Genomic DNA, 12,204 nt, shown 5'->3' on the forward strand with positions numbered 1-12,204 from the left:
CCTTGCTCCCCTTAATGTATACAAGACCTATCCAGAAGGTATCCAGCCAGGTAATATGAAATATAGAGACGTGTATTGAAAAACATAAAAGATACAAGAATCATTGTACGTAAGGCAATGACGCCTCAGTCCCCTTCAAAGTAGGCACTTTGGGACCTCACACAGTTCTCCCAGTCTCCATAAGCTGCCCTATCATAGTTTCATGACTCTCATCAATGGCCTAAAATATCTTTCCTTTCAAAGGTGGTTTTAGTTTTGAGAAAAGCCAGAAGTCTCAAAGCAGCAAATCTGGGCTATAGGGGGACTGAATCACCTGGGTGAGTTGATGTTTTGCCAAAAAACTTTTCACAAGACACGAAAATGCATGAGCAGGCACATTGTTGTGATGAAGCTGCCAGTCACCAGTTGCCCATAGCTGTGGCCTTCTGAGCCATCCAAATAGTTTCTGCAGAGGAATGTTCAAGCTTAATGCAAAATCTGATGCAGATTCACTGCTCTACTCAGTCAGTCATTTTGAGTGTGAGGGCCACACAGGACACAGGCTCACTCAACAGCATCTACCACGCCCAGTGCCTAGTACATGCATGCACATTCCAGTCCACTATCCTTGGCTGCCATGTTACATCAATGCTGTGTAAACTGTTTGTGTTATATTAACAATGACTGGACTTTTTCTGGGCAGATCTAGTATACCTTACTGGTTTTCAGGTTGAAACAGAATTCGTGCTTGGTTCTAGAACACCCTGAGGCATTGGATATCTTAGACGAAAAGATATAGACCAAAATTTCTTTGTTATTGGCTATGATGGGTGGATTGGAGGCTATAGCTTAGATGGGCAGAAACAATGGGTTTCCTAAAATTCCAGAATTTAACCCTTGTACTAAGTAAGACTAGAAAACAATAGGCCTCACAAAACAGAGGTAGGGCTTTTTCTCTAGGTTTATTTAAGAGATCTGATTTCCCTAGAGAGGGTGAGATCCAAAGAGAAGCCAGAGCAGCTAATCCTTCTTGGGCCAAGCACTATATTCCAGATTAACCTATTAGGCAATTTAAAGGGATTGAGGGGCTAGAAATGTTTCTCTACTGAAAGTTCTATTTAAAAAAACTCATCAGGACTGTTGAATGAAGGTTTCAACTGGATTCACAACCTGCCCCATTTTTCATAAATTTGGTTATAAGGGTCTATAAAACCAACACAAGCCCTGAATCTAATCATGTGCATTGTGACTCTTTGCTCATTTCAGAATCAGGGAGAGAGCTCTAGGAATAGAGGATCAGGAGCCCAACTGGTGAAATTCAGATGCTAATTCTGTTTCTTAGTAATGGAATGCCCTTGAACAAGGAACTCAACCTTCCTGTGTAAAATGTGGATAGTAATAGTTCCTGCCCCGTAGGGTTGTTGTGAGGCTTAAATGCACCTACATGTGTAACTTGCATAAATCAGGGTGGCTACTCAGTGGGTGCTAGACCAGTGCTTACTGCCTAATGTCTAATGTCTAAAGGCTAAATGACTTGCAGTAGCTTGCATTCTATACTTCTTCCGTTCAAAATTAAGAATTAACATACACTGTGTACTATGCACAAAAGATTAGACCCATGCATCTCACAACTTTATATGCATATTGGTCACCTGGGCATTTTGTTTAAAAGCAGTTCCCATTCAATGATGGAGCTCCAAGCTTTTTAAGTTCTTGAAGTTCCCAGCTGATGCCAATACGGCTCTTGCGTGGACCGTATTTTGTGTAGAATGGGCATGGATTCTTGTACCGTGGATCTATAAATCCATTTGCATAGGCCTAAAGGAACAGGCTTAAGTGCTGTTTTCAGGTACAGACATCTGGGTTTGACTTCCATGACATATTTCTTCATTTGTCTAAGTGCTCTCTCAATTATAATCTGTGTAATGTGTGTATGCCCTACTGCTTCTGATTTACAGCTTACAGTCTTCTCATTACCTACTCTTGCAATTTTTACCCTAACTCCTTAATTAAGATAGAGCCAGAAAACATCATTTGACCAAATCACAGTTCTTACAAAACTGGGTGCTTCGAGAAAGGTTAGGTTAATAAAGACTTCCTTCTATCATTAGTGTTCAAACTTCAGTAAACATTGGAATCACATAGAAGAATTCTTTTTTTTTAAATTAATTAATTAATTTTTTAACAAGGTTACTTTATTTTATTTTATTTTTATTTTATTTTATTTATCTGTTTTTAGAAAGAGGGGAAAGGACAAAGAGAGGGAGGGAAACATCAATGTGCGGTTGCCTCTCACTCACCCCCAGCTGAGTATCTGGCGTGCAACCTAGTCATGTGCCCTGACTGGGAATCGAACCAGCAACACTTGGTTCTCAGGTGACTCTCAGTCCACTGAGCCACAGCAGCCAGGGTCATAGAAGAATTCTTTAATGACAGACTGCAGGGTCCTAACTCAAGAGCTTTTGATTCAGTAGAATAATAAATATTTTTAATAAGGATACGGATGATGCTAATGCTGATGGTTTGAGAAACACATGTTGAGAACCATTGCCTTATACGAACAAGGCCTGGGTGCCTGTGACAAGGAAGTGACTGTATTTGGATGAGTAACCAATCATATGTGATACCATCAGGCACAGAAAAGCACATGTAACCAAAGATTAAGGGTGTGTAGAAAAGGATAAATTCTATTCTATCAAAACCCATAGCAGCTAAAACCAGTTCAAAGCGTCTAAAGCCCTTACTTCCTGTCAGCCGAGAGAGCTGTGTGAAATTGAGGGAAACGATCACGTGTAAAGGCCAAAGCTCTTCTGCCTGTATTTCAAAACCAAGTAATAATGAGGCCCAGGAGGTTTGCAAATAGTTTATTGTAAAGTGGCATGAAAGGATGCTGGTTTAGGTACAGTTATGTGTCAGATTCCAACATCATCTCCATCTCCTTCTGAAAGCTTTTTCTGATAGCTTGATGCACAGGTCAACATGCCCCCTGCTGGGGTTTGTAGTACACACATCACTTAGGTAGTATTTGTACTTTTATGTTACCTGTTTACATGCCTCTAGACTTGAAACTCATGGAAAACAATGATCAGCCTTTCATCTCTGTGTTTTCAGGGTCTACATGGTACATATATACACACACATATATTTATAGCACATAATACATGTCTTCAAAACTTGTAATAAAAATTGCTCTGCATCCAATATAACTGTTCTGTTGTAAAACTGAGTGATAGGTATACTTAATAAAGGGAATAAACTGATAGAAAGTAGGAGTTGGCATCATGCCATGTAAGCACAGGGCACTACTATATTCACATGAAAGTAGCATTTCTTCCATGTGAACAATTTTCAGTAGTGTGAACAATTCATGTATGATAAATATTCCTTTAAAAAATCCCAAGTGAAGCTCTCAAATATTTGTTAACAGAGAGGAGTTTTGTAAAATGGGGGTCTATTTACACAATGGAAAGTTATACAGTACTAGTAAGAATGAAAGAAATATAATGGCAGCCAATCCTCATTATATGAGGATTCAGTAGTTGCAAATCTCCACTCTCTAAAATTTATCTGTAGCCCTCAAATAAATACTTCTTTCACATGTGTGATCATCTAGGGACATGCGCACAGTGGTGGAAAATTTAAGTTGCCTGATGTACAAAATATTCTGCTTTCTCATTTTGGCTCTTATTCTCCAAACAAGAATCCTTTTCACTGTTCTGTTTAGTGCCACACTTTTCTCACTTTTGAGCATTTTGTTGATGACTTTACTTTTTAGAATGACCCTTAGTGCAGTGCTGAAGTACTGTTGGGTGTCCCTAAGTGCTGTGTGATATGACTTATAGTAAAAATATGTGTCTTAGATAAGCTCCAACAAGGCATGAGGTATAATGCAGTTGACTATGAGGTCGATATTAAAGAATCAACCATATATGTTAAATAGGGTGTCTTTAAACAGAAAAACACTTAAAACAAGGTTATGTACTGGTGAGTTAATAAAAAGATTGTGACCAGAGGCTCAGAGGAACCTAACCCTGTACTTCTTCTAGGAGCAATGTTAATATTGTTTAATCAGTGTTCACAGTGTCTTCACAGAACATAACTACTGTGAATAACAAGAGTCAACTGTGTATGCAACTAGATAAGTAAATCTTAGTAACATAACCCTGAGTGAAAAAAAAAAAATCCTAGAAGAAGACTACATAGCACCCTTCCTATGTTCAAAAAACGACCAAACTAATGGTACTTAGTTGAAAAAGTTATTTAAATAAAACAAGGGAATATAAAATTACACGTCATTACTTAATTGGTAAGTGTAAGGCACTGGGTGATGGGTTCATGAGTGTTAGTTTTCTTAGTATCTAGATAAAATAAGAAATTAAATAAATAAATAAGTACATCGAGAGGGTCATAAATGAAAGACAATGTGTCATAAACCAAAGATTATAATTAAATAATTTCTTTACACTGTTCATGAAACACAACTGTATATTTTTCATACCACAAATATACGTGGCGAATAAACAAATAAAAATTTTGCCCCACGTAGGTTAAGTGAGTTTTTTCCCTAAATCTAAGCTTTCTGAATGAGCCTTTGAGATGGGGATCCCCATGAAGAATTGAAGAGCATGCTGCCACAGAAAGAAATAATGAGTTCTCAAACTTGACACCAGCACCTAGATTTCTCATGTTATTCCCGACGGTGCAGACACGTAATGTATGGATATGGCCCTGATGGGAAGGCATTCCATGGAGCATACAGTACTCGAACACCACTGTGCAATTCAGATGCATCCCTGACCCAAGCGGTCAAACCTCAAAACTAAAGATGCAAAACAATCACTCAAGTTCAGATAGCAAGCACAGATGAAGAGAGATTAGACCTGGTGTGATTTAAAGCTGCCCCTTAGAACTAAAGCCAGTTTAAAACCCAGAATCCCATGAAAATAAATGATACAGAAGTGCCTACAGTATTGAGACAAATACAGAAAATATAAGAGTTTTCAACTGGGAGGGTACTGCCAGTTTACCATAATGGTTAAGCCTCAAAAAACCCTAAGGTGGGTCAGTGTGATTGGATTTGGAGAAAGGCACGTTTTGTAAAACAACCAAGCGCACCCTTCTTAAATGAGAAATCAAGGTGTGCCCTTGCTGGAGGTTTGCCTTTGATATATGGACATTGTATTCCAGCAACCAGTTCCCTCTCAGTGGTCCATAATTTAGGGTGATTTGTATAAAGCACCTTGCCGAAGCATGCAGATAACACAACCTCCTCCTCGGGCTGGGCTGCGATGGAGTCAGGCTGGTGGAACTGAAACGGACGCCTGATATTCAAGCGGCATTTAATCACGTATTTGGTTTGATTTACTAATGCTATTGTCTCTCCATTTTCTGTTAAGAAATTATTAGCAGGAAGTAACCGGACCCAAAAGCCACAATGTGTTGGATCAATTTAAGAGACAACATAGATCACTGGGATTTCTTTTGTCAAATGGAACCATTAGACTTGCATATTAAAAAAGTATATGTTTCTATTTCAAGTGTGTAAGTGATGCATTGCTCAACATTATGCAAAAGGCCACCAAGAAGGCAAGAGGAGGGATGTGAATAGATGGCTGGGAGTGGACGATAAATATGTTGTGGCATATGCAGCTTATATTTGACCAGGTGTCCCTGGTTACGTTGGAAGCAAGTGCATTTTTCTCTTTTCCCTAAAAGGTAGCTTAACATATTCTCAAGGTTGCCATCTATGAACTCAGAGAGAGAGAGTTCACTTTCTACTCTTTACACAAACATTCTGTGACTAAAATATATTCTAACTATATCTAGCTACTTTCATGGTTTTCTGACGTCCAGGATTTTGATGAACCCTGCTTAAAAATCAAACTTCAGACAATCCCTTTCCCTTCGTCCGCGTCTGATGCCTTTGCCACCAATGCTGCCTGTTTGGCTGTGTCACATCGGGTCTGTTTGCTGGTGTCCCATTGTCTTTTTGCTCTGCAGTGCATGGACAGAGCAGCTGAGTAATTATGTCAGTGTGACTGCAATTTTACCTTTGGGGCCCTCTCGCTATGCCTGCACACAGGTGACAGAACCAGGAATGGTGACATTCCTTGCCTGTCAGGGATTGGCCATGTGACTCTATCAACTGGCAGCACAGCAGGCAGCTGAGTCACACCAGTTAACCTTACAGCTTGGCAGTGAGAGTCTGAAAGAGGCAGGTGAAACGGGACCCCAGGCACTCTGTCCCCAAAGAGTTTGGCTCCAGATTGTGACGGAACAAACAAGATCTAAAGAGACAGTGTGAACCTGGGAAAGAGGGTTTCTCTGCGCTCTCGTTCTAGCCCTATCCAACCTTGGATGAGACCTTTAAACACCACTTTTCTTATGTTTAAACTGGTTTTTCTGTTCTACCTCCCACATACATATATTGTGAAGGCCAGTAATAATAACAGTAACAATTTTTATCATCATTTAATGATTTAATAAATGACTTTCGCATGCCCTTGGTAAGCAGAAATGTAAAAAGAAACACAAAAGCACTGAGGCTGAATGTATTTACAACAAAAGCAATTTGTACTCAAGCAAGTTGGGCAGCAACAACAAATTGATTCATAATTAAATATTTTCTGCCACTGACTGGTTTTGCCAATGTTAGCGAGGCGCCTACACGACAATGTGGATTCATAAGCTTTTATGTGCTTTTAAGTATTTTTTCATGTCACAGAGTTTGTTGTTGTCGTTTGCCTATGTTTTATTGTCTTCACACTTTTAATTTACTTCCAGCTGAGCTCGTTCCTTGTCTTTGTTATTTGTAGTCGTGGAAAGGCGCTCGTTTGGTTTGCTCTTGAGCAATACCCTATTGTTGGACCTTCTGTTTGTTCTGATGAATCTCATGTTGTCATTTAGATTGTTCTAAGTTATGTTCTTATTCAAAACCTAGAATGCCTATTTTGGGTCAGCAAACCACAACTAGTCAAATTAAGAAAGAAAATATATGATGGAGGCTGAAATGGCCCTGTCCCATTGTACTTGCAGAAATACTGAGGACCTACTATGTGCCAGACACTGGACTTGGGACTGAAGCAATAGTAGTTACCCTAACAGGCAGGATCCTTGCCTTCAAGGGCCTTATAATCTAGTAGCAAGAGATAGTCTACAAATAAGTGAACACACAAAACAAAGTGTAAGTTCCACAAAAGGATACCAAGCAACTTGATAAGTTAGGGTGTAACTTGGTGTGTAAAAATCAAACTGCAGGTGGAAGAAGGAGAATGTGATCAGATCCAGGGACAATGTATTCCAAGGACACTTATAGCAGTTTACCCAGAATAGGGATTTTTTATAAGAAGAAATATGACATAAAATTGGGAAGATTATTTGGGAGAAATTCTTTGAGAACTGTAAATGTCACAGTGAGGCAGTGTTGTCGGCTGAATGGTGTCCCCACCAAAAGATGTTAAAATTCTAACCCCAGGTACCTATGAATGTGACGTTATTTGGAAACAGGCTCTTTACATAAGGTCATGTAACAATGAGGTCATTAGTTGGGCTCTCAAACAATATGACTGTTTCTAAAAAGGGGAAATTTGGGCACAGAGACAGACACACAAAGGAAGATGCCATATGAATATGAAGACAGAGGTCAGGGTGAGGCAACTACGAGCCAATGAGCACCCAAAATTTTCAGCATAACCACCAAAAGCCAGGGGAGAAGCATAGGATAGACTATCCCTCGCAGTCCTCAGGAGGAACCGCTAATCTCAGGTGTCCATCCTCCAGTACTGAGACAATACATTTCTCTTCTTCAAGCCACACTGTTTGTGGTACTTTGTTAAGGCAGCCCTGGCAAATTCAAATCCCACAGTGCTGTGGCCACTCTGTCCCTGCTCTTCTGTGTGTGGCATGGTCTGAGAACGTTTCTTAAAATGACCCACAGGTGGCCAGTATAATTTAACTGGACAGGGCTTAGCAAAGTAGATGAAACCCATTGGTTTAACATAGTTGGCGTTTTGTTTTGTTTTGTTTTGTTTTCTTTTGTGGTAGGCAATAGGAAACCTTTTGAAGGTTTTGTAAGTAAGGTGAGCCAACCTAACTTTTGCCCTCATTTTCCAGCTTAAGGGTTGCTTATAAACCCATGCCATTTCTCTTTAACTATTGGTAGATTTCACAGTGTCCTGAGAGCTGGTTTCTCTGTCTCTGTCCTGCAGTTAATGGGGACAATCTGAGACCAGGAATCATAGCATATAGTTCTGGAAACCCAGCCCTTCTCCAAGGGCTGGTGTTTAGGGCAAGGTGCTTATTAATTACTTGTTTGATGGTAAATTTCATTATTTTCTCACTTTTTACTTTGATATAATTTCATGCTTTCAGAAAAGTTTCAAAAATAGTGCTAATAACTCTCATCTTTCCTTTTTCCTGATTCACAAATTATTAACATTTTTTTCCATTGGCTTAATCATTTTCTTCCTTGCTCTATATAAGCATATTATATTTTTTCTTAACCAATTGAAAGCAAATTATACTCATCAAGCCTCTATTCTTGAAAGCTTTAAAGTATACATTTCCTAGTATAAAAAAACATTATCTTATGTAATCATACTAAAATTATTTAAATCAGAAAGTTAAATATTAATAAACAATTTTATTTACAGCCAATATTGAAATTGTTCTAATTGTTTCTTTTAGAATATTTTTTCTGACTAAGGATTCAGTGCAAAAATAATCTATTTAATTTACTTGATATATCTCCTTAGTCTCCTTCAACCTGGTACTATTTCTTATCCTTCCATTGTCTTTTATCATATTAACAATTTTGATAAGTTCAGATCAGTTATGTTGTAGAATATTCCTCAATCAAGTGTGTCTAATGCTTTCTAATGATTAGATTTGAGGTATGCATTTTTAAGCAGGAATGCCACAGACGTAATCACATCTTTCTCAGTACATCACAGTATGAGGCACTTAATGTCAATTGATTTGTCCCATTTGGGGCAATTTTAACTTTGATTTCTTGGTTAAGATAATGATTGTCATGTTTCTCCACTTAGCTACTACTTTTCCTGTATTTAACAAATAACTTGTGGGGAGATACTTTAAAATTTTATAAATATTATATTCCTTGTGAAATTTTCATAGTTGTTTTAGCGTCCATATTTGACTTCTGTGAATCCATAATTATTATGGTGATTGTACAATGGCGATTATTGTGTGTCATGTATTCTAGATTTATTTGCTGGCATTGTGCTTTACCTTCTCCCTAACTTTTCAGTTATTTGTTTACCTATTTTTAATATAGGTTGATGCATTCTTATTTTATTAAATGGATTATAACTAATTAATATTATTATTTATTTTAATTTTCAAACTGTCTCAGATTTTTGTCCCTGAAACCACTTAAGTCTCTAGTTATTTATTTAATGACTAAATGAAGTGACATCTGAACTTGGGCTTTGTTGTAATAATAAGGGTTTGCTAATCAAATAATAAGAAAGGCAAGTTTAGGGAAATGGAAACACATAAAGAATTCAGAAACAGGACTTCATAAGGGGAATGTGTAAATTATGTTTAATAATACTATAATACTTATTAAGGTAAGCCCTGGCTGGTTTAGCTCAGTGGATTGAGCGTCGGCCTGCGAGCTAAGTGTCGCTGGTTCGATCTTCCAGTCAGGGTACATCAGAGAAGGAAAACTCTGACTCCAAAAAACCTCCGCTGCCTTGCGGCATACCTCTTCAGGGGAAAGGCTAAGGGAGTAAACCCCGACAGAAAATCCGGAGCCGGAGTCCCTAAGGCGGTTTGACGTTGTAGTCAACACCGGCAACTCCTGCGGCGCACCTGAAGCCAAGCTGTATTGACTCCGTCTTTCCCTTGGACCCTTCAGCTGCGAAGAGAGGGGGGGTCTGCTGCATGGGCAACAGCAGACCCTCCATATTACCCTGCCCAGGCTCTGTAGCTTCAGCGTCATCACAAGATGTCGATTCAACACGGGAGGAGACAGATACCATGTCACTCCCGAGTCGGACTGCACAGCCATTCTCGGCGGTGCAGATAGACTCTTAAGAAGCTACACCATCGTCTCTCGAGACGGACGGCTGCCGACTTATTAAGGTATATGAAGGAGATACAAAAGGAAGGAAGGAGGGAAGAAATGAAGGAAGGAAGGAAGGAAGGCAGGAAGGAAGGAAGGAAGGAAAGAAGGAAGGAAGAAAGGAAGGAAGGAAGGAAGGATGGAGGGAGAGAAGGAGGGAGAGAAGGAGAGAGGAAGGGAAATAGTATGTAAGTAAAAACAACTTAACTGATTATCTTATTTTCTACACCTCCCAAAAGGAAGGAGAGGGCAGAATTCCATTTCCAAAGGCCATTCAGAGGAGCTTGCTCAGGGTGTACACAGGGGAAAGAGGATGGAGGGAGGTCTTATGATAGAAGTCAGAAGCAGTTGGATTCTAGAAGTCTGTGAGAACTTCCCAAAAGACTGTAAAAGGCATGAATTTTATGACTTACGAGGACCTTCCCAGAATCACTTTTAACAACACACTGAGGCTACATGACCTTATAGACCAAGAACCACATGGGGTATTTCAGGAGGTTGGGTTAAAGGGTTTAGAGGGTACATTGGCCACATTCAAGCAATTTAAAGGAATTAATCAATGGCTGGTTTATCGAAGACCAATGTGGATCAAAGCTGAAGTTTCTTTGAATTGTCTTGATTGCATGAGACACTCTCTTTCCAACAGAATTTTGCATTATGATGTGCACTGGGAGGCAACCAATAATAGCAACCCTAAATGATTCAGAATAAACTTCCAGGAAGCATGGATTGAAAGATGCTTAGAATAGATTACAGTTGGTTTGGATAAATAAAAGATACAGAATATATATTTTTAACCTGTACTGTAAAAATAAAGGAAAAACAAAACCATTGTCTAAAGAAGGATATCTACATAAGGCATTGTAGTTTATACTTTTGTGTAGCTAATTAACAGGGTTAGACAAAAGGTTATTAAAGGAATTTTCTGATTTCTAAAAGGGAAGCTGGACAAATGTCCAAAGAAAAAAGAATTAAAGTGGGATGAAAAAGAGAAAGATGTAAGAAGGTAAATTGGATGGTATGATGCTTAATTTTCTGTGTTACTTTGGCCACAGAGTGCCCAGATTCAATATTATTTCTGGGTGTGCCTGTGAAGGTGTCTCTGGATAAGATTAACATTTGAATTGGTAGGCTGAGTAAAACAGATTTTCTTCCACAGTGGTTGTGGGCATAATCCAATCCACTGAGGGCTTGCATAAAACAAAAAGTGGAGGAAGAAGGAATTCAGCTTTTTTTTCCTGACTCGTTTCTTAACCTGGGACATCCCATCCCATCATCTTCTACCTTCAGACTGAGATTTATACCATTGACTCCCCGGGTTCTCAAACCTTCGGGTGCAGACGGAATAATATCACTGGCTTTCCTGTATCTCCAGGTTGCAGATGACAGATCATGGAATTTTTCAGCCTCCAGAGTCACATGAGCCGAATTTTAAATATCTATCTACCTGCCTATCTATCACTATATATTTACACACATGGAAATATATATATGCATATATACATACATGTATGCATATGCATCTCTCTCTCTCTCTTTATATATATATATATATAAAACCTGATAACCTATTGATTCTATTTTTCTGAGGAAGCCTGACTAATAAAGACAGTTTCTCTGAAGGCATGCCCAATAGACAGACCTTTCTTTACCTCCTCAGTTTGCCCCAGGCCATGCTGTCAAGCTTCTTGGAGTTAAGAGTTCTTTCAGTACTAGGAGCCTCGGGTTGGACTACTTTATTCCTTTTCTTCATTTTTAGGTTGAACACCTTAAATATCCTTAGTAGCATTTTAGTCATAATAATAGCATTTCCACAGGGGAGTGTCACGAGGTCTAATTAGTACCTGTAGAGAACTCTGTGATCTCACAAGGAAAGGAGTGCAAAACATGATTCAACCTGAGAACCAAAATTGGATGAAGAGATTGCTCCATTTAGTGAGACCCGCAGTCATCCAACTCACTGAAGAAAATGTGAATCTCTCCATGGGGATGCTTCCCAAGGTTAGGGTTTTATAAAGTCTGTATTTCCCCATTTTGATTGCAGCATTCTGTGAGGCAGCCTGTTGCTGTGGGAAGGATGGATACACAAGAACTGGGTTCTAATCCAAGTCTGTCTGCCACTACTTGACAGGGCAAAA

This window comes from Furipterus horrens, unplaced genomic scaffold (assembly GCF_987537825.1).
Source record: "Furipterus horrens unplaced genomic scaffold, mFurHor1.1.pri manual_scaffold_2, whole genome shotgun sequence".
In the NCBI taxonomy this organism is placed as follows: domain Eukaryota; kingdom Metazoa; phylum Chordata; class Mammalia; order Chiroptera; family Furipteridae; genus Furipterus; species Furipterus horrens.